At 43.4% G+C, this 24,129-nt stretch overlaps 1 protein-coding gene across 1 annotated transcript in view; it reads right to left on the bottom strand.

The window, feature by feature from the left end:
* The window catches only part of CALN1 (calneuron 1), a 136,438-nt gene extending 113,347 nt beyond the window's left edge, over positions 1–23,091 (bottom strand). Inside the window, exons 1-2 of the transcript XR_014558357.1 lie at positions 22,945–23,091; positions 8,221–8,318 (exon numbers count right to left, since the gene is read on the bottom strand). The gene's annotated coding sequence lies outside the window, so the exon portion shown is untranslated. The remainder of the gene's footprint in view (positions 1–8,220; positions 8,319–22,944) is intronic.
* Positions 23,092–24,129: the final 1,038 nt, after the last annotated feature.

A 24,129-nucleotide genomic window follows, 5' to 3' on the forward strand; every position in this document is an offset into this window, starting at 1 on the left:
CTGGCAGAGGAACGGGGGGCAGGGGGAGTGCACCGCTCCCACACCATTGCGGAGGGGCGTACCATCGCGGCCACACACTCCAGAAACGTGCCACGTACCCCCCCCCACTGCACTGGGTGCCATGCTCCCGTGAGCGGCACGCCATACCCCATGACGTATGCCACACCCCCACGGGCAGTGTGCCACACCCCCGGGACATGTGCCAGCCATGCCCCCATCTGCTCTCCACCCCCGGTGCAAAAGCATGCAGCTTCGCCACTGGGTTTTCATCCCCCCCCACAACTGAGTCTGCTATTTGCCCTGTTAAAGAAAATGCGCACCTGCAAGTGTCATTTGCATAAGAGCATATGACTAACCTGCAGGATCAGGCCAGTGACCCGTTTAGTCCAACATCCTGGTCTCAAAGTGGCCAACCTGATGCCATTGTGGGATGCCAAAAACATTTGCTGGGGGGTGGGAAGGGTGAAATCAGGGAAGTCGGGCATTTTGAGTCCTCATCTCATCTATCTTGGCCATAGTTCATATTTGGACAGAATTTCAATTGCAACCATGCACACAATGTTTACGAAGGCATATCTATTCTGTTCTAATTTAGGAAACGTTTGACTCTCGCAGTAAACAACAGCAGCAAGATACCTCGGTCCCTGCGATTTCCCCAGTCATGAGCATGGTCTGTGTGCCATCTGTTCCGTACTCTCTCCCCCCCCCCTAAGCTTTACATGACACCCTCAATGAATTATAGCTTGGAACATTTTGAAAATGTTCCAAAGCCCCATATCAATTAAGATGTAAGAGCCGATAATAAACATGAGACCCTGGGGTCATCCTCCATAAAAAACCCTAGAAATACTCTCCTCCTGATTTAAGCACTTCAAAAGAAGAAATAATTTTAGAAACTGGTTAGAACTTCTAACAAATGACTCAAACAGCACACAAACTATTATTATTATTATTTTAAGCCATGTTCCCAAGCTCCATTTTAATTTATTTGCCCAGGTCGATTTTAATTTTTCTATCAGGTGAGGATGTCTCAATGCCCACCCACCCTCCAGCCGATTCCTTTTTGTCACTCAGATTATAAGAGCACAGAATGCAGAGTTTAATTAAAGAGAACAAAAGACCTAATTTATAGCCATGGCTGATTTTGAAAATGACTATAATCCTCAGCATTCTCAGAATCCACGGTAAATAAAAGTCAGGCCCCTGTAATCTAAATAGATCTATCCATCTGCCAAGCTACTTCAGCCTCAGATTTAACAGAAGAAATGGAGTTGCGTTTTGTGATGTTGAAATTAAAGACCCTGACAAAGTCGCCTGGGAACCACACAAAGCCTAGCTCAAGTGTGGGGCCCACTTTTAAATTCCTGGAATTCCCAAGCCCCATAGTGTTTGAACCCTAAAATCACCGTTCCCCATGGATCCTCATCCCCTTATGCGGGTGGCACTGTGGTCTAAACCACTGAGTCTCTTGGGCTTCCTGATCAGAAGGTCAGCTGTTCAAATCCCTGCAATGGAGTGAGCTCCCGTTGCTCTGTCCCAGCTCCTGCCAACCTAGCAAGCCAGTGCAAGTAGATAAATAGGTACCGCTGCGGTGGGAAGGTAAATGGCGTTTCCATGCACTCTCGTTTCAGTCATGGTGTCCTGTTGCACTAGAAGCAGTTTAGTCATGCTGGGCACATGACCCAGAAAGCTGTCTGCGGACAAACACTGGCTCCTTCAGTCTGAAAAGTGAGATGAGCTCCACAACCCCATAGCCGCTTTTGACTGGACCTAATCATCCAGGGGTCCTTTTTTACCATCCCCTTACCCCACCTCCCAAACACTATATTCCCCCTTTCCTTAAAGTCTCACATGGCCAGGAATAAGGATGGATAAACCTTTCAGTTTCAGTTTCTCCCAGTTTCTCATTCTTTTCTATCAGCATTGCTGGGGATTGAACAAGATAACCCTTGGGATCCCATTCCAAGTGTACAAATATATGCTTCTTTGATTCCATGTTCTCCACATTTCCCATATCAATTTGCTATTTATTCATTTACCATCACACACAAAAAGCATCAGCATCGTTTTAGTAGAAATTTAGCAGGCTTAGAAAATAAATTCCTCTGTGCCAACCTCCCATTTCCTCCAAAATGCTGTTCCCCATAAAGCCTTAGCAGGGCAGGTGTAGGTCAATGTCCATGTGTGCAGAGAGGGGAGGAGAGCAAATTGTTTAGTCCAGACTCCCTTCCTAGCAAGCTGGTAAGCTGAATAATTGGGGAAGGGCTGTGGTTCAGTGCATCTACTTTTTATGCAGGGGGGGGGGTTCCAAGGTTCAATCCACTTCATCCCCAGGTAAGGCTAAGAGAGACTCCTGCCTGAAACAACATCTGGAGGACCAAAGGTTCTGCACGCTTGCTGGAGACAAACAAAACTGTCAATTTTGCTTCTCTTAGTTAAGCGTTTTCCCGAGCTTGAAGTTCAGTTCTCTACATTTCCACACTAGCTCGCAAAACCCTTATGAAAATGCATCAGCATTTTGGCATTATTTTCTCCAAATAAACTTTTTTTTTTTTTTGCAGTTTTGACAAATGTACACATTTTTGTAAGTGTTTTTTCCCGTAATTTAATTCATTTTTGTATGTTATTTTCACTAACATCTGCCTTTATACGCACTGTTTACAGCATGCATTTTTTCTACCCATTATTGGACTGGAGAACTGTGCTGCAAAATTCAGAGGGGAGCGAATTTTCTGGAGGATTCCTGTATTTTGGTTTGCTTGTTGTTTCAGAAAGTATGAATTGGGTGAGGTTTTCTTTAAATGGAAGCTGGTTCACGTGTGTCTCCCATCCCTAAAACAATGCACCTTCCTGCAACTATCCGTTTGGCATTCCTTCTATCTGACCTCCTTCCAGCCCTCCCATAATTCATCCCTCGGTTCCCTCCATCGTACAGGGAGAGCAGGCCTTGTAGCTCTGCTAAGGTGAAGCAACTGACAGCTCTTCCGACACCTCTTTCTTCTGGAGTGAAATGCCTGAGGCAAAACACAGATTGTTACCTGACCTGCTTCTCAGGCCTGAGCAGGAGCTAAGACTCTTACCTTGAAAGGCATTCGGCCTACAGTGCACCTGGCCATGATCTCTGCATGAACAAGCAGACATCAGTGGCATGAAAGGAGAGGTGACAAAATAGCTCCTTTGTCCCCTTCCACAGAGGGTGTGTGTCACCACCACAAGCAGCCTGTTCTGCTGCGCTGCCTTGTTCTGTGCAGAATTCATACTTGAAAGGAACTCGGCTGCAACCTCTTGCAAAAGAGGGCAATGCGAGTGTGAGAGGAATTATTAGCCAAAAAAAGGGGGGGGTGACATAATGAAAGAGAAAGCCACAAGAACCCAAGTGACAATGACAAGCCATAAAAAATAAATTCTATGTGGGTATAATGTTTATTATTTATTGTGGATTACAATATTTTATATAAGGAAGGAAGGAAGGAAGGAAGGAAGGAAGGAAGGAAGGAAGGAAGGAAGGAAAGAAATTGTGAGACCTTGGGTGCTATTCAACTTTAACAGGGTCAGCAAACTTTTTCAGCAGGCGGCTGGTCCACTGTCCCTCAGACCTTGTGGGACTATATTTTGAAGGAGGGAAAATGAACAAATTCCTATGCTCCACAAATAAATTCCTATGCACAGATGCATTTCAAATAAAAGCACACATTCTACTCATGTAAAAACACCAGGCAGGCTCCACAAATAACCCAGAGATGCATTTTAAATAAAAGGACACATTCTACTCATGTAAAAACACACTGATTCATGGACAGTCATCAAGTTGGATTTAGAAGGCGATTGGGCCGGATCCAGCCCCTGGGCCTTAGTTTTCCTACCCATGGACTAGCCTGTCCCATTTACACTTGTAAAATGGGACTTTCACCCCTTCTCTCACCCCTGAATAGTCTGCACCTTCCTCAAATATGCTCTGGGAAGTTAGGGAAAAACCTTAGAATAGATTTGGGGGAGTGCAGGGGTAGAACATTCCAGTCCTAGACATTTTGGCATCTGAGGCAAACCACAAAATGGTGTCCCCTCCCTTGCCAGTGAAGATGAGGAAGTGAATTTCTACATCAGGAAGAAAGGGGAGTGTGAAAATCTACATTGGGAGCAAAGGGGCGGGTGGGAATAAAGATCTACATGTGATGCATTCCTCAGAGGCCTGATCTATTACCCCAAAGATCTTGCTGCCTGAGGTGTTTGCTTCACCTTGCCTCAAGGGCAGGCCATCCCTGCAACCAGAAATTCCTGCATAGATGGAATGTTTACGCAGCACCACATTGGATTTCTCCCACTGAAAGGATTAATGGCTGCAATTCATAAGCTATTCTCCAATTTGATTCTGAAGAAGCAGGAAATGGGATATGATCTTGGAATTCTCATCAAATATTTTCTGCATTGTTTGGTGAACTTATTTGTTATATATTTGCTACAGCTTGGAGAATTATATTTGTACCCCACTATTTTGTATTTTGTATCCACACAAGCTTACATGCATAGTTGCTCATGTTTAAATAATCATGATGTTTGACATCAAATCTGACCATACATTTAAAGCAGTAGCCAATGGCTTTAAACATCCATGAATCCAGGAGACTGTAGTTTGTTAAGAGTGCTGGAAGTTGTTAGGAGACTCCCCTCCTAGCCCCTTCATAGAGCTACAGTTCTCAGAGTTCCCTGAGAAGAAGGATTGGCTGTTAAACCACTCTGCTAATTGTAGCTCTGTAAGGGGGATAGGGGTTTCCTAACAGGAATCAGCCCTGAGTGCTCACTAGAAGGAGAAATCCTGAAGCTTAGGCTCCAATACTTTGGCCACCTCATGAGAAGAGAAGACTCCCTGGAAAAGACCCTGATGCTGGGAAAGATTGAGGGCACAAGGAGAAGGGGACAACAGAGGACAAAGATGGTTGGACAGTGTTCTTGAAGCTACCAACATGAGTTTGACCAAACTGAAGGAGGCCGTGGAAGACAGAAGTGCCTGGCATGTTCTTGTCCATGGGGTCATGAAGAGTTGGACATGACTAAACAACAAAACAGCATTCAATACCCTTAACAAACAATGGTTCCCATAGAATACTCTTTTGCGAAACCATGACTGTTTAAAGTGTTATGATACTGCATCCAGTGTATAAAACAGATAGGGCCTAAATTTCATTGAATTAAATGAAACTTGCTCCCAAGTAAGTGTACATACGTCCTCAACTTCCCAGACCTGTGCCCAGGGGGAACTCACTGAAATATCCAGGGAAATCTGGACATATGGCAACCCATATCAGAAGTGTAGTTTTTGTGTATGGATTTTCACTTTTTGAAATATTGCAACCCTAGTACATTGGATTGCAGACTTAATATGCTTTTGGGGTGATGACTAGTGCCATCCCAATGCTGAGGCAAAGGACAAATTGCCCTCCCACTTCGGGCATGTAAGCTGATGGGACTGGTGGTTGATTCATCCGTTAGCACTGGCAGCCAAGTACATAGTAGGCTAGCATAGGAGGTGCTTGGTAGCTCACATGTTAAATACAGCTGTGTCATCCAGAAGAAATCCACAGGCCCCGGGAAAGTGCTAGGGGAGAAGCTCTGATTATACTGCCCTACAAACATGCGCATACCAGGTTCAATCCTTGCCATTTCCAGATAAGGCTGCGAAAGACCATCAGCTGAAACCTTGGAGTGCTACAGACACTCTGCATAGACAATAACTGAGATAGATTGACCAAAGGTCTGATGAGGTATGGCTCCTAATTCCAGAATTAAAATGCGTAGGACCCCAGAGTTTGTTTTAGGAAACTGGTGTTTGTAACAAGACCCAACTGCAACATGCATTCACTCTGTGCATACACAGTAGAATTTCCCTGACCACATAATTGCACCAGGCAGTAGCACCCATGAGCAGAGCATCGCTGCACTTAGATTTCGGCTCCGGAACCTTGAAAATGAAATAAAATTAAGCCCTGTTCTAATGTGACATAAATCTGTAATGCATTATTGGTTTGTGTGCTAAGGGAATTGAAAGCAAGTGTATGTAAGTATGAGAGAGAACGAGAGAGCATGCTGCAGATTTTTAACTCTTCATAGAATCATAGAATTGTAGACTTGGAAAGGACCCTTAGGATCATCTAGTCCAACCCCATGCAATTCAGGAATATGTAGCTGTCCCATATGGGATTCAGCCTGCAACTTTGGAGTTAGGAGCACCACACCCCAACCAACAAATCATCAAGTGGATAGATCGTTTGTCAAAATCTGAGAAGAACTGCCACTTTTAATGCCCCCTTCCCTGCCTCTACTTTCCATCTGAGCTGTGTGGATGAGTCCACTGGAGCAAATGGGGCACTGCCCCACCGACCTCAGTCTGCACTCAGCCATCCCTCACAGGCCTGCATTCTTACTTACAAACAGTCCTGGCAGCCATCTTCCTCCTCCTCCTCGGTCTCCGTGTTGCCCTTGTGGAACTCAGAAAGGAGGATGAGGATAGAGGCAAAAATAGAATTAGTTGGCCCTGCTTGTCATTGGCTTTTGCTCCCACTACTATTTGGGCTCCTTGTCTTCTACCCCACCAGTCCCAAGGGGCACCAGGCACCACTGAATCAAGGAGAACTTCTATGTTCACCTAGAAATTTCCCAGTGGAAAGACAACGAGAAGCTCATTAAGATACAGGAATGTTAATGGACAACTATGAGGTGGATATGAGGGAGTGCCAATCAATGCATAATTTAAGAACAGTTCAGCTGTAGGGAACTAAGAATTAATATTTATTTATTTATTTTAATTTATTTATTTATTTGTATTTGTTTATGGCCTGCCCTTTGCCATGTGTTTCCCAAGGCAGGCTATATTCAGGTCAATGAAACACATAAACCATGTTATACAGGGCACTTCTAGACTGTCACTATTTTCGAGTGAGAATCACCGACCTACTGGAAGATTCAGGTTGTAAAATTCCAGTTGACTGGGAGGTGTAATGCAACAAACCCGCTTCCCCACAATATCTTGCTTTCTGCAACAGAAAATGTGCACTGGAAATTGTAGGATAAGAAACACTTCCTCCGACACAATGGCATCTAACCCTCCCGAAAACAAATCAAACAGAATGCTCATTAAATAGCGAGCATTGCTGTCTAATCTTCCTGCAAACAAATCAGGATGAATGTTCGATGAACAGGTCATCTGGAAGTGCCCACAATATTCTTCCATAGTGATATGTCTCTGCTGAGAACAGGGCTCTTGGAGGAAAAGAATAATAATCCATTGGCCGATGTGGTTAAATGCTCTTCTGACACAGTGCAACGACTAAGAGGCAATTTATAAACACATCCATTACTACTATGCAGCAGTGACTATTCTGTACAAAACACCCATATAGAAAATGCAGAAAATTCTACTGTTGCCTTGTTATGTTTATGAAAACTTCTTCATAGTAAGAACCCAATTAATTGATGAATTGGGGCACAGGGTTGAATATAGCAAATTTATATAGTTTAATGCCCTTCCAAAGAAAAGTGGGGGGAGACTGAAAATTGCAATGGATTTCATTTATCAAAAGTATGGTGATGGTCATTTATTTGGCTGTTTAAAAAAAGGATTAGCTGCATAGGTGATAGGTTAGGAATGATGGGGTATGCATGTTTTTAAAATTGGGCTTTCATATTCTGGGATGATACGCCACCAATCGCATGATGCTGTGAGGCAAATGGTGAGATAGCCGGCTGTTGAATTTCCCCTTTTGACCTGGCTGGTCCCTGCTGTAGATCTCTAGTGCTGGCACACATCTCCCTTTGATCTCATCTCGCAAGGTGTGCTCTCTCAGAACACCGAATGGGTAATCATCTCAGCTTCATCACCTCCTACCATGAGTGACAGGTCTCAGGCCAAGTGTAACCACAGCATGAAACTGAAGTCAAATGTTGCTCTCCCCAGCAGAAAGTTACATCCCTCAGGTTAAAATTCAAGAGGCAACATACCTTCTCCTTCTCTCAATCACTGGACGAGAAGGAGGAAGGGGGGGAGAGCCAAGTTTTCACATTTTCTATCTTGAGAGCAAAGGCAGAAGCATAATACAAGGAAAAGGAATAAGATAAGTGGGGGGGGGGAATGTTAACCTTCCTTGCCTGCCCCCCACCTTCACATACATGGGTATATGTCAGCTGCAAAGCCCTCCCCCCTCCCCAGATTTTAGAAAGATATCTTACCTAGTCAGGATGTTGGGGAAGCCTCTTTCATAATCCATGGTGTGATGATGGCTGTGGTTGGTTAAACTGTTCCGAAGGAGCCAGAATGAGTGCAGCAACTTGCAAAGACAGAATATAGGACAAGCTTAATTAAAAGAATCCGGAGGCTGCCTGTCTCCTTTTTTTAAAGTAACTGATACCATTTAAAGAGCTAAACTCCCAATTTGCTACAACATCTCCCTGAAGAGCCATCTCCTGGCACCTCAGCCCACCGAGCCTCCAAAATCCAATCCTGCCGAGGGTGAGTCAGTAACGCGAGTAGTAAAAGCAACGGTAGTAGTTTACTCAGCGGCAGCAAGCAACAAATTGTAAATCAATAATACGGAGTGTAAAGCACAGTAAGCAAAGATGCTGACGAGCTAAGAAGATGCTGCATTTCTGGAGCGGAGATGGGAAAAAGTAGTTTGTTAACTGCGAGATGCATGCCCAAGTTTATAATAAGATCACCTCCTTTCCCCTCCATTTGTGTTTGTGTGTGTATATATAGCACAGCAATCTGCTTTTTCGAAGCGGGCCCGTAACACTGAAGAAAGAAGGTACAGTGGTACCTCTAGTTACAAACTTAATTTGTTCCGGAGGTCCGTTCTTAACATGAAACTGTTCTTAACTAGAGGCGTGCTTTCGCTAATGGGGCCTCTTGCTGCCACTGCGCCGTCGGCACACAATTTCCGTTCTCATCCTGGGGCAAAGTTCTCAGCTAGCGGTAACTCTTCCAGGTTAGCAGAGTTTGTATCCTGAAGTGTTTGTAACCTGAGGCATTTTTAACTCAAGGTACCACTGTACTAGGAAAGTAGTTATTGTAACTTCCCCCTTGTATACCTTTCCTCTCCCTTTCACAAATAAGGTATTTTAAAGTCATTGCAGCTGTAAATAAACAAATAAATGAGCCGAAATTCATCCAAAGACATTCTGTTTTCAGCGCAGACAGCTGGGACTGGTTTCCTTCTCAGAATCATATTGTGTTCTTTCTTTTTTTTAAAAAAAGGATTACTATAAAAACCACAACTTTCCAATACAGTGGTACCTCGGTTTACGAGCTTAATCCATTCCGGAAATCCGGTCTTAAACTGAAACCATTCTTAAACCGAGGCACATTTTCCCTAATGAGGCATCTTACCACTGGTGCCCTTCCACCATTTGGATTCTGTTCTTAGACTGAGGTAAAATTTTTAAACCAAGACACTATTTCCAGTTTTGCGGAGTTTGTAAACTGAATCATTCTTAAACTGGACTGTTCTTAAACTGAGGTACCACTGTATTCATTTTACTGTCTGAATATTATGGACTCAGAGTAGAATGGATTTGCATTGGATACTACTCTAATGAAGCATGGTCTAAGAATGTCCGAATGTGCCTGTTTTCCCCTTCTGTCCAAGTCTCTTTGTCCTCTTATTTATTAATTAATCATTAGCAATGTCAGCTCTGCTTTTCAGGTGGAAAAGATCCGAGATCGTCTTGCAGAAGGTTGATAGAATTGAATTTACAATGGAGAGACATATTTAAGTCCATACTCTCCAATGTTTCTCTGATGAAAATAGCACGTCCTATTCTATGATGATGATGATGATGATGATGCCTGGGTTGCCCCAGCCACTCTAGGCAGCTTCTAGCATACAAAAACATAATAAAGCATTACACATTGGAACAAACATCCCAATACAGAGCTGCCTTCAAATGTCTTCCAAAGGTTGCATAGCTACTTATCTCCATGGCTCAGGGGGTCACATAACTCCACACCCTCCAATGAAAATAGGGACATCCTAAGGAAAAGAGGGACATTCAAGGATCAAATCAGAAACCAGGATGGCTTCTGTAAATTCGGGACTGTCCCTGGAAAATAGGGACACTTGGAGGTTCTGTAAGAGCAGTAAAAATCTTTCATTAACACACTATTACTGCATCAAAGGTACATTGGAGAACACGCTCATCAGACAGACAAACAACTGGGAGGGGGCCCTGTGTTTACATTTAAATTATATTATTTTCTTCTAAGATTACATTTATAAATTAGCACTTGGGGATTTTATGCAAATCCATGTCCTTTCAGTTGCATTTCCTTGTTTTGGCACTATGTAAGTAGTCAGTCTCACTCTTTTTATGACTGGGCCTATCTTAGATGTTTGATATTGCTTCTAGTTGGGAGATGAGAAATGAATTCTCAAATGGCAGCAGTCCAGGAGTGAATAAAGTTCAGGATTCTAATACCTCGGGCAGATTCATTGTTCTGAGAAACTATCATCTACAACAGCAAGCCTGAAAGACTGTATCCCATCTCTTAGCCTGCAATGTAACCGTTCTGCCAACCTCTCAGTTATAAATGGTGTAGGCTGTGAATGCCAAGTCAAAACTCAATTTCATCTCAGTCCATAAACCCCCACTGCAAGGCCTTGGTTTAATCAGCAAATTTTCAACTGAAGGATAGCAGGAAACAGTATTCAAAGCATGCCGAAGGAGGGCAGAACATAAAGATATAAAAAGAGCCTTAATGAATCAGGCCAATTGCCCATCTAGTCCAGTACTCTGTTCTCACAGTAGCCAACCAGATACCTGTGGAAAGCCTCTGAGCAGGATCTGAGCACATGAGCACTCTCATTTCCTGAGGCTTCCAGCAATTGGAATGAGATCTCACATTCATTCCAAAGGAAGCAAAGGAACAGGGTCAAGTTCAAGTAGGGATAGCTGAGACATTCAATTCAGTTTGCATTTCAAGGTGAATCTCTCAGATTTGCACTCACTGAAGTGGGAACTGAAACACTGTCATCATTTAAAATGTGCAGTTATCTGAATTTTGCAACAAAAAAAAGAGCCTATATTGGGGGAGGGGAGTGTTTCAGAAAACAATATATTAAAGCAAGCATTCTCCTGAATTTGGATTTCCTGATCTAATTGCTTTGGGTTTTAAACTGTTTTAATTTTTATGATTTTTACTGGTTTGTTTTATTGTACCTTTTAATTACGGATGTTTTAATGCAATGATGGAATTGTTTTATTTTGCCTTTTAAGTGCAATTACTTTATAATAGTTTTTATACATTTAAACCAATTAGTAGCCATTCTGGCACCTAAGCTACACCCACACTCATCAATTTATTACAGGATCAGTTTTCCATCTCAATGCGTCTGTCTTGAACTATTTTCTAGATTACTGTGGTTTGAGATACAGCAATGTTGCTTATAATGACATCCGCACGGCTGCATTTTGCTCGTTAATATAAAAATACTGCTCTAGAAACATGAAGATGTATTTCTTTTTCTCACAGCAAAATGAGGACCAAGTTGCAGTGCTGGCAGAGATGGAATAAACCTGGAGACTTGAACCTTCAATTCCCATTGGATTGGATTGCTTTCTTTTCAAGAATCTACAAGGCAGTTGGCCGCTCTCAAGTGGGCATCAATTTTTAATGCCCCCGTTGGCATTTGTGGATTTATACATGAGAGTGTATGTACTGATAGGATCTGAACTGGCTGTGGCTAACCAGAAATGAGATCTTGGGTTTATCAACTCAGTCTGCAGTGCAAGCGGCTGAAGAAAAGTCAACATGAACAGAGGCATTGCAAATAAAATAGCCAGTAGTACCAATATGCTTTTTATATGGTGTGTTCACAGCAATGTTTTCAGCAGCTGCTAAACCTTTCAGGTAGCCTAACTAGGCATGTATTTTCCTTTTGAATCATTTTTTTTAATTGAGGTTTTTTAAAAAGCTACGAATAAGCGATTCTAGCTTACTAAGTTCAGACCGACTGAAATTAATGGACCCAAGTTAGTCGTCTTCCTTATTTTCATTGGGTCTACTCTGCACAGGAAGAGCAACAAATGCAGCACAAAAATTGAAAGAAATTTTGTGCAACCCCAGAGAACCTGGAAGTAAATGGTCGTATGCAATATAATAACGTGAAATAAATCATAGAATTATCATGGAATTATATAATTGTGAAGTTGGAAGGGACCACATGGGTCATCTAGTCCAATCTCTTGCAATGCAGGAAATTATTTTTTTTGCCAAAGGTGAGGTTCAAACCCATGATCCTGTGATTAAGAGCCTCATGCTTTACCAACTGAGCTATGAAATAAAGAAATAAAGAAAACTAGTATTCATGTTTTCTTTCCCAAGGGACAAAGATGTCACACGTGGATGCTCTTTGAACTTTTCATATATGCATCATGCCCATTTCAAGCTTAGACCATGCTAGAACCTTTCTGAACTCCAGACGCTGCCATGCCATGTATCAATGATCGCCCTCTTTAAATGTGTTGGTCCTCTAGACTATATGCAGGAATGGAAATAAGAAAATAAGAAGAAGCTGCTGGATCAGGCCAATGGCCCATCTTGTCCAACGTCCTGTTCTCCCAGTGGCCAACTACTGTGGGAAATCTGCAAACAGGACCTACCTGGGCAAAAGAGCTCTCTCCCTTCTCTTGACTTCCACAAATAGTTTTCAGAAGCATTTCTGTATTTGATTCTGGAGGCAGAGCATAACCATTGCAGCTAGTAGCCACTGATATCCATTGGCAAGGATGACTGGATCTGTTAATTTGGTTCTCACATGTACAATCTTCAGTTCTGTTCTTATGTTCTAACCTCCGTGATATGTTACTGAGTGCTGATGGCATGGTTATGTCACCAGGTGGGAATATACTGGACAGTATACCAGAAAACAAATGAAAGCTTTGGCTGCCCGACGGCCACCGATTCATAAACCTAACTTCATTGGGATTTTTGGAGGCCGACAACATTATCTGAAACACTAATGCAACAAAAGCCTTCCTTTTAAATGGAAAATATTAAATCACGGAAATAAACCTCAATGTGCTCAAGGTTTTAATATCATTATAACTATATTTGCCATTCCCTCCCTGATGCTATATATTTCATTTAGATTTTTCACATTATATTTTATGGCCCACTCAGTAAGTCCATTAAACTACAGAGAAATGTTGCAGAAGCGGGAAGGAATCAATTTAGGCTCATCACAGCAATATGTACAATGCCCAGAAAAGCACCTGAGAAAATAGCATGATATTGCCATTTTTTAAAACATATATTTGGCCTCCTCTTGAGATACTACCAAACTTGGCATGATGGTTTTCAGGGTGGGGGGAAAGCCAGTGAAGGGAGATGAGAGTTGTTCGGAAGCCCCATTCCTCTCACAGAGCTACAATTTCCAGAAGTCCCCGGAAAGAGGGATTGATTGTTGAACTACTCTAAGAATTGTAGCCCTGTGAGTGGAACAGGGGTCTCCTAAAAACTCTCAGCATCCTTAGCTAACGACACCTCCCAGCGTTATAGGAATTCTAAGGTCTCATATATAAAAATCATATCTTCATAAATTTACAAGGCAAACACATACATAAGTATGTGTTCAAACTACATGTCTGAAATGGTAGAGGAGAGCAATCCTGAAACCATTTTGACTCTCCCAAATTGATCTCAAATATTTCTCTGCAAGGAGGAAGGAAATGGGGAAGCCTTCCCATTGTCTCTTTGCTCACAAATCCTGTTTTAAGGGCATATCTGTGTATGAATAGGGTGAGCCTGTGACCTGGATTCAGGAACTGAGTATTTACTATCACAAAAGAATGGCCAGGATGCCCAGGTAAAAGCAACCAGTGACCATTATCAGGTATCCTGGCAGACAGGTTTTCTGCTGTAGACAGTCCTTTCAGTGATGTATGTATGATCTTTTGGAGAGCTACGGGGGAGGTAATTTTCAAATGTCTATATAAGAGCTTGCACACCATTGTTCTAGGTTACTCTCCTCCCTCTCTGCGTGGGGTGAGCGGAGGACCCTGTTGCAACAGTTTAATAAAGTCCATGCTTACTAGCTGCTTTGCTTCTCAATATTCTCTGGTTGGCCTCTGTTATTTTCTCCTACCCATGGAGAACCTACTTAAGGACTCTACATGGGCTCTTGGTTAACCCATAAGGGAAAAAGGAGCAGCTTTTTCTTATAACACCAGGCTTATTTTAGAAAAGCCATGAGTGTTAATGTAGTCCAGTAGTGTTTTAATTACATGGTATGAATGTGGCCATTGCCTCTCAAAACACACATTTTTAAATGCATCTTGTTGCAGTTCTTCAGCTGAGAACTTTATTGGAACATTGTGGAAGAACAAAGGTGGAACACTCGTTTGGGAAGTACAGATAAAAAGCCCAGTTCATGGCTAGAAATGTGCAGATATTGTATTTGTCTCTTGAAACACCAGGAAGTGGACCTGAGACCTTCTGCTTACAAAGCATGATATCTGGGTTAGCTCAGTTGGTAGAGCATGGCATTCTTAATGTCAGCATCATGGGTTTGAGGCCTACTTTGGGCAAAAAAAAATCCTGCATTGCAGGCGTTGGTCTAGATGACCCTCATTTTCCCTTCCAAATCTAAAATTCTATGATTCTATAAGCCCTACCACTAAGCTATGTTCCTCCATCTGCAGCATAAGGTTGAGAGCACTGATGCATTGTTACAGGGATGATAGAAATAAATCTATTTAATGTGTGCATTAATGAGAAGCTGTTACCTGAGGACACGCTGTTTCATTGACAGCATGATTAAAGGGTTGTACAAATACAATAAACATTTGTAAGAAAATTAGATTGTAACTATCCATTTACCAAAAAATCAGGTATGAGCAGTTCAAAAGATCAAAGCAGTAAAACACTGCAATGCACAGAATGCCTCTCATAGTTAACAGTGGGCTGCACCTGATGAGATGTCTTTCATACAAAGGCATTTTTTTCAATGACTTCTTGAGAGGAAATGGCAGGACACCTTTAGATTTATCAACAGGGATAATCTAGAGCAGTGTTTCCCAACCTTGTGCCTCCAGATGTTTTTGGCCTACAACTCCCATCATCCCTAGCTAGCAAGACCAGTGGTCAGGGATGATGGGAGTTGTAGGCCAAAAACATCTGGAGGCACAAGGTTGGGAAACACTGATCTAGAGAAGGGGTAACCAACAAGGTGCTCTCCAGATGTTGATGGACTACGACATCCATTTTTCCTGGATCATTAACTGTGTCAGATGGGGTTGATGGGAGTTGTAGTCCAGCAACACCTTGAGGACATCACATAGGCTGCCACTGGTCTAGAACAGACTTCCTCAACCTCAGCCCTCCAGATGTTTTGAGACTACAGTTCCCATCATCCCTGACCACTGGTCCTGCTAGCTAGGGATCATGGGAGTTGTAGGCCAAAAACATCTGGAGGGAGGGCCGAGGTTGAGGAAGCCTGGTCTAGACCATATTTCTAGCATTTTAGTGCCTCAAAACTGGCTGGCTGTGAAAAAACAATGCATATTAGAAAAGATGGGTCTTTATTTTGGAAGAATTTCAAAGGACTGTAACTGCATGGTGCTACAGACCAATATTTAATAGAGTATTTGACCCCTTCTTTTCAAGATTAACCCAAAACCACACATAACTGTGAGTTTAGATTATGTTTGATTGGGATTTTCTTAAGGAACATGCTTGTCTGTTTCTACTTAAAACTTAAACCCCTTTTAAAAATCGCCTTCCGTTAATCCCAAATGTACATTACATCAAAGAAAATCCCATCATTCCGATGGAACTGTAGCTAATGTCTCCCAGCAGAGTTTTCCATTAACAAATGTGAAATTACACCAATTCAAGTCACAGGCTACAGAGGAAAGATTAACTGTTTGTGCAGCTGCTACCTTCTAATCGAGAACTTTGGGGAATTCATCCGACTTCCCATTCTTCTTTCTGAAAGAGGTCTCTGTGATGCCTCCTGGTGACCCAGGAACCAGAGGAAGGTGGTGTGTTGATCAGCCATTCAGGAGAGAGAAAGTGGAATTTAGATGCTAACAGTTAATGGCCAGATAGGGACCATTTGGGAGAGAGGAAGCCTGGATTTTCTCTGGGTTAGACTGGGACCAGGGAATACAGTTAGGGACTTTCTGTCTTGAGTAGGCAGAAATAGCCTCTCACTATCTGAGTGGACTCAGATAGGGTTTATCTGTCAGTGGGATCAGATTGTAAATGTCTCAGAGATTGGGATTTTCTATGGGCAGACAAGGTTCTGTTTACCTGAGGGGAAGGTAGGGTCTGTAAGGCTCTGGGAGTGTTTTACGCATAGCCATCCTAGAAAGAATTCCAGTAGTGGGCCTTCAGGTAGGGAACAGCCACTCGGGAGACTATTTTCATTTGAACTACAGTGTAGTGGCTTCTTCTGAGAAATGAGAACCAAAACTTATTACACCTGGTACCATCATTATCAACCTTTAAGACCTGTGTGAAGAGGCAACATTTAGTTTTTAATTGAGATCATATGGTATTATTATTATTATTATTAACAATCAATAAAATACACACACACACACACCACCTACATGACAAAATGACACCCTAGGCTGTTGTCCTTTCTTATGATATCGCCAGATAAGCACTTTTCATAAATAATGCCATTTTATTCCAGTAGTGTTGTTTTCAACCTTTGCATTTGTATGTCTTACCATTTGTATGTTTTACCATTGTCAGTCTCTTCGAGGCATTTTATGTAGTAAGTGATGAATAAATATAAATAAGAACAGCACAGTACACATGATTCATACATTGCAAGGTTTGTCCCATTAGGGAGGAGAGGAGAAGAAAAGCAATGTGTGTACGATGCATAAATCCCATTCCTAGCAACAAAAAAAGAGCAGAAGAGTAATGTTGCAATTACTTGGTTCATAATGTAACTTTGTCCTGCTCATAATATTTTCAACAGCCCTGTTCTGCCATTCATTCCACCTTGTTACTGGCTGGCAGGGTGCATTTGTAGCTCAATGGCCAAAAAAGGCAGCCTCCTGTTTAAGGGCTAGCCAACCACCTCCCACCCACTTCTCTTTGCAGCAGCACCTACACTCCCTCTCTCCATGTGATTTATTTGCTCACTTACGGCCTGAGTAGGAATGTTTGGCTAACACATGTTTTGGATTGTGGGTTGATTTTGTCTCCTAAGTAAAGGTAAAGGGACCCCTGACCATTAGGTCCAGTCATGGCAGACTCTGAGGTTGCGACGCTCATCTCACTTTATTGGTCGAGGGAGCCAGCGTACAGCTTCCGGGTCATGTGGCCAGCAGGACTAAGCCGCTTCTGGCGAACCAGAGCAGCGCATGGAAATGCCGTTTACCTTCCTGCCAGAGCGGTACCTATTTATCTACTTGCGCTTTGATGTGCTTTCGAACTGCTAGGTTGGCAGGAGCTGGGACTGAGCAAAGGGAGCTCACCCCATCACTCCTAGCTAACAGGACCAGTGGTCAGGGATGATGGGAATTGTAGTCCCAAAACATCTAGAGGGCAAGTTTGGCCATGCCTGCACTAGGTGGTCCACCATGTTACTTAATTTGGTCTTTAATTTGGTAACAGTGGGCGATTAGGTGCAGGAAGGGGAACAGTTTTGTTTCAGCCCGCTGAATCCCCTTTAGCATCTTTCAAAGTGATGGGTTGGGCCCAAAGCTTGCTACTGGAGTTCTGGAGCTGGATAGGGGCCACCTTTGAGGCAAAACTGCCTCATCTGTTTGGTGCTATGGGAGTCCAGGGGATGGTGATCCAGCAAGGCCTTCCTATTCACCTTGGCCTGGGAAGAGGGAGGGGTAGGCTGCATAGCCATAACTCCATTTCCTGAAGGCATAACTTTTATACTATGCAACTTGTAGAAGACATCTGAAGGCAGCCCTGTATCAGAAAGTTTTTAATGCTTGAAATTTTATTATGTTTTTATATGTGTTGGAAGACACCTAGAGTGGCTGGGTAATAATAATAATAATGATGATGATGATGATGATGATGATGATACATAATAATACATAATAATACATAATAATACATAATAATACATAATGGCCACTTCCAGATATATAGTGAAACACTGAACTGAAAAAACTGAATGGTCATTTCTGAGTTTGCTTCCAGAAAAAAGCTAATTTGCAAATAACACTGAAATAAGCTCTAACTTTGAGCTATACTCTGCTATATTTCCAGAAATGGTATTTAAGTTGTGCAAAAGCTCAAATATAATCCACATACTAACAGTTAGCGAAACATCAGGAAAATGGAACAAACCACCATGCGAATGCAGCTTACCTTTGATATCAAAGACCTATGGCCTCCTGAGTTGGCTAGGCTGAGTCTAACATAAGGTCAACAGCTTCTATTTTCCTTCGCTTGAAAGGTTTACAGGATGCTACAAGTTTGCATCAAATAGACAAGGTCTTTTGACTGGGACGCGGGTGGCGCTGTGGGTAAAACCTCAGTGCCTAGGGCTTGCCAATTGTATGGTTGGCGGTTCGAATCCCTGCGGCGTGGTGAGCTCCCCTCTTTCGGTCCCAGCTCCTGCCCACCTAGCAGTTCGAAAGCACCCCTAAGTGCAAGTAGGTGAATAGGTACCGCTTTATAGTGGGAAGGTAAACGGCGTTTCTGTGTGCTGCGCTGGTGCTGGCTCGCCAGAGCAGCTTCATCACGCTGGCCACGTGACCCGGAAGTGTCTCTGGACAGCACTGGGCCATGGCCTCTTGAGATGGGAGCACAACCCTAGAGTCGGACATGACTGGCCCATACAGGCAGGGGTACCTTTACCTTTGACTGTTTAATCACAGTTTATCTTTGTCTGGAGGTACAATCTGCTAGAGAGAGATTATCCTATCACTCAAGGAAAGCAATTATCCTATCTAAGGGTGATGAAATTGCTGATTGAGCAACTTGGACATTTCCTGGGAATTCCATCAATTTAGGAAATGCCCATAAATAGCACTAATTGGAACAGTTGATAAAGACACTCTTTGACTTTTAAACCCTGCTTTAATTTGCATTTGCTAATAGATGAAGCTAACCTAGAAGTATTCCTTGGTTAAGAGTTGGATATTTAGCCAACAGTCCTATGGCAGAAAGTGTAACATATATATATCTACTCTACCTTTCTCCCCTTTCTGGTCAGACAGCCCAAACTCCAGTTATCCAAACCCTGGTATTTATCCAGCTTGATGGTTGCAATGCATTATATATGGACTGCCCTTGAAGACATTCAGACACTTCAGTTATAATATAACTGGTGGGAACTGTTACCATGTTTGCTCAAGAAGCTGTGTATCTGATACACATCTGAAACTGATTCAAGTGTCCTGTAAGTGTTTCTATCTGGTACAAGAGAAAATTGGAGTATTAGTCTGGTACTAGGGAACCACTTCCCACTTCAGGACAAATAGCTATACGTCTGGTAGAAATGGTTCAGAAAATGAGAACCCAATGAAGAGGAGCTATGTGTGGAAGCTTAGGATTTTTGGGATAGAGCAGGTGAAACCCTACAGACATTGCTGAACTACAACTCCCACCAGCCTCAGCAAGAATGGTCAGTGGCTAGGGATGGTAGGAGATGCAGTTCAGAAGCACCTGGAGGGTCAAAAGTTTCCTATACGTGGTTGAGAAAGCAGGAAGAAAAGACAAAACTGGCTTCAGGGCTTAATCAAGAAAGGGAGTTCATTAACGAACAGACCAAGAAACATTAACTTACTTGATCAAGTTAGATGTGACTTTAGATGCATCTTTGTATTTAACATACACATTAGTTTGAAATGCAAATATCTCTCCCTGGGGGTCTGATAGTTATTGAGGTCACAGCAGGTGGGAGGGGGAGTTCAACCTTTTATTTCTATTCTGTGGTACTAATGAAAAGTTATGACTCCAACGCTATTTACATTTTCCCATTTTGTGCTGGGGGGGGGGTGTTCCAAGAGAAAGGCCACAGTATGTGGCTCTCATCCACACTTTGCTTCTTTCACTCCTGAGAAGGCTTCAGATTTAGCTCTCAGCCAAGGTCAGATCCATCCACACTATACATTTAAAACACATTCAATGAACATTTAAAGCACATAGTAAAGGTAAAGGGACCCCTGACCATTAGGTCGAGTCATGACCAACTCTGGGGTTGCGGTGCTCATCTCGCTTTATTGGCCGAGGGAGCCGGCGTACAGCTTCCAGGTCATGTGGCCAGCATGACTAAGCTGCTTCTGGCGAACCAGAGCAGCGCACAGAAATGCCGTTTACCTTCCCCCTGGAGCGGTACCTATTTATCTACTTGCACTTTGATGTGCTTTTGAACTGCTAGGTTGGCAGGAGCAGGGACTGAGCAACAGGAGCTCACCCCATTGCGGGGATTTGAACTGCCAACCTTCTGATTGGCTAGTCCTAGGCTCTGTGGTTTAACCCATAGCGCCACCCACGTCCCTTTTTAAAGCACATAGCTCCTTCCAAAGAATCCTGGGGAGTGTAGTTTGCCAAGGTTGCTAGTATTTCAGTGCCAAGGGAGCGGTATTTCAGCTATAGGAAAACTACAGTTCCCATGATTCTTTGGGGGAAGTCATGTGTTTTGAACAAGTATTTAATATGCTGTAGATGTGTTGTTTATTTATTTCATATAATTCACACACTGCTTGATTGTAAGAAACCTCAGATAAGTTGACAAAAGATAAAACAGTAAAATCAAGGAAAAAAATTACAACCCTGCTTTAAAACATGCAATGGTTAAAATACTAAAACGGATTAAGATGACCTCAACTTTCTAAACATATGGGTAGACTTGCCTAAACATGTATTGTGTGGATCTGCCTTCAGATACCATCCCTATATAGCTATAATAGGAGAGAGGTCTCCAATCAGCAAGGCCCACTGGGAGTTGTCCATGGTGCTGACTTCCCTGACCTCCACTTACAGTATAAAGACCTGTGGGGGAAGCAGTTCAGCCAAGCATCTCCAGTGTGCAGTTGACCTATGGAGGCTGGTCTGTTAGGGTGAGTGGGGGCATTGCCCTACCAATGCCAATCTGCCACCAGCCAATATCTATCTCCCAAACCTCTTACTTACAACCAACTTAGGAGGCGATCATGGCTGTCAGCTTCTAATTAGTCTCAGTGTTGCCCTGCTAGAACTCAGCAGGGAGGGGGAGGAGGATGGGATCAGAACTAGAGGTACTTGGCCCTACCTCTCATTGGTTCTGGCATGGCTCCCTGCCTTCCACCCCATCAATCCAAATAGCCAGCAGTGGAGTTAGCTCTCTTCTGGAAATGGTTCCCAAGCAGGCTGACCCCCCTGAGGTTTGCCCTGCTGATCCTGTGCACCCCAGACAGATTCAGACAGCTCACTGAACAGTAAAGGTAAAGGGACCCCTGACCATTAGGTCGAGTCGTGGACGACTCTGGGGTTGCAGCGCTCATCTCGCTTTATTGGCTGAGGAAGCCGGCGTACAGCTTCCAGGTCATGTGTCCAGCATGACTAAGCCGCTTCTGGCGAACCAGACAGTGCAAGGAAAAGCCGTTTACCTTCCCGCCAGAGCGGTACCTATTTATCTACTTGCACTTTAATGTGCTTTTGAACTGCTAGGTTGGCAGGAGCAGGGACCGAGCAATAGGAGCTCACCCTGTCACGGGGATTTGAACTGCCGACCTTCTGATCAGTTTAACCCACAGCGCCATCCACGTCCCTCACTGAACAGTAGCACCTACATTAAAGGGAATCTTCATAAGCCACCTGTGATATGGTATGGGGAAGCTTAGCATAATAAATGGGTGGGGAGGGAAACCAAGTTAGACTGGCCATATGTCATTGAGTGAACCTTAAATAGCTCTTTAAATGCTAAATGTCCCTTTGGGTATCTGCTTGTGGTGAGCGTATATATACAACCACATTCACACCATACATTTAAATCACTGCTATACCACTTTAACAGCCACAGGTCCCCCAAAGTATCCTGTGAACCATAGTTTGTTAAGGGTACCTAGAATTGTTTGGAGACCCATATTCCCCTCACAAAGCTACAGTTCCCAGAGTGGTTTCACAAAGGAACTCTGGGAGTTGTAGTTCTGGGAGGGGAATAGGGGTTTCTGAGCAGCGCTTAGCACCCTTAACAAACTACACTTCCCAGGATTCTTGGAAAGAAACCACGATTATTGCAGTAGCATGATTGTGCTTTACTTGTATGGTGTGGATGTGAATGTGGTTTTCCAGATCAAGTGCTTTAAAGACTTCATGCTTGAAAAAGTTTCCACAATTGGGAGAAGATGCATCTGATTCAAGTAAACAATCAGATGAAATGGAATGTTTTTTAAAGGGGCAAAAAAATCAAGGTTAAACAACAACTCCCCCACCCTCCATTTCCAAATGATCCCCATGATAATTATCCATGAGGCTCCTTCTCTCCATGTAAACAACTATTTATGTGGGACATGCTCTCAGCATGATACATGTGCAAGTCCTCCCAGTGTCCAATATTTCAGTCTTATTTTGTTTTAAAAAGCAGCAAGTCGACTCCTGCCCAAATCCTTCCCAAGGAACCAAAAGTAAACACATATCTCAACAATGAAAGTGGTCCTTTTCACTGGGGTAAATTCCACCCAAATAAACAGAGACTACAAGTCGGATTGCAAAGATGCAGGTGCCCAATTTCATTTGTAAAACGATACCTCGTTTCAAAGCATCCCGGAGTGGGTTTTAGAAAAGGTGAGGTCAACTCACCCAGTTCACCTGCATCAAGGAACTGCTAACATATCCCCCCAGAAGCACACCAGCAGGATGGGGGGAGAGTAATCGGGATAGACTACAGTTCTCCCCCCTGAATGCAGCTGGGGGAAAGGCAGCTTGCTCGATCCCAAAGGTGGCAAAGCACTGCAGCAGAACTAGAAAAAGCATATAAATCTTACCTTATGGGGAAAGGAGGCAGATTGACTTAATCTGAAGGCACCTGAAGAGAGTTTTGGACCGGATCCTAGCTGTAGTAATTGAAAGGGCCGCTGGCATTCAGGAAGGGATCCTGGTGGTATTGGCTAAAAATAGATTTGGATGGTCTTGAAGGAGCTGAGGCTCTGCTTGGAATAAGAGAGGGTAATCTTAAAGGCACAGAAGAGGCTTTTGAAAGTAGAAAGGTAGAAAAGCAATGCTTCAACATGAAAGGAGTGCAAGAGTAGATGTCTATGAATACCAGTTATGTAATACCGGCTACTGGAGGCTGCAGGAGGGGAGAGTTACTGTTGCGCTTAGGTCCTGTTTGTGGGATTCCTGGAAGAGGCTTCTGGCTGGCCACTCTGAGAGCACAATGCAGGGCTAGAGGGGCTATTGGCCTCATCCAGCAACCTCTTTGAAGTGAGTGCACATGCTGTTAGTTACTATGCATATGCATCCTGTAGCTTCTTCCTTGCTTGATGCAGTTTCCCACAAAACAGCTTCCACCTGATTTGCAAATGTAAGCTGTGTGGGGTTTGCCTTTATTTACTGCATTTATGTCCTACCTTTTTTCTCCAAGGAGCTCATGGTAGCCTCCTCATTTAATCCCCACAGCAACCTTATGAGGTAGGTATGCTGAGAGACAGTCAGAGGCGGAGCAAGGTGGGTGTGTTCCGCCCTGGGTTTCATCCCTGAGGGGGTGTGTGACACCACAATGGGTGGTGATCCCCTGAGACATGCACCGCTGCACCCCTGCAGGTGGCTAACCCCGTCCAAGCGGGCTGCTCCGGGTGCCAGAGCAGCTTGCTCCGCCTCTGGAGATAGTGGCAGGGTTTCATGGCTGGATGAAGCTTTGAACCCTGGTCTCTCAAGTCCCAGTCTGACACTCTAGACAGCCACTGCACATGTGCAGAAGGCAGCCCTTGTGCAGATGAACTGGAGTCATGTGGGGTTGCAGGCACTGGGAAACAAATCAGTTAATGTGCAATTGAGTGAAGACATCATCATCCCCTTTCTCTGGTGTGCACAACATTGTAAATATCCAAACTGAAATGAAGAAGAAGAGGAAGAGGAGGAGGAGGAGGAGTTTGGATTTGATATCCCACTTTATCACTACCCTAAGGAGTCTCAAAGCGGCTAACAACCTCCTTTCCCTTCCTCCCCCA

The sequence above is a fragment of the Podarcis gaigeae genome (assembly GCF_964106915.1).
Source record: "Podarcis gaigeae genome assembly, chromosome: 15".
Classification (NCBI taxonomy): Eukaryota; Metazoa; Chordata; class Lepidosauria; order Squamata; family Lacertidae; genus Podarcis; species Podarcis gaigeae.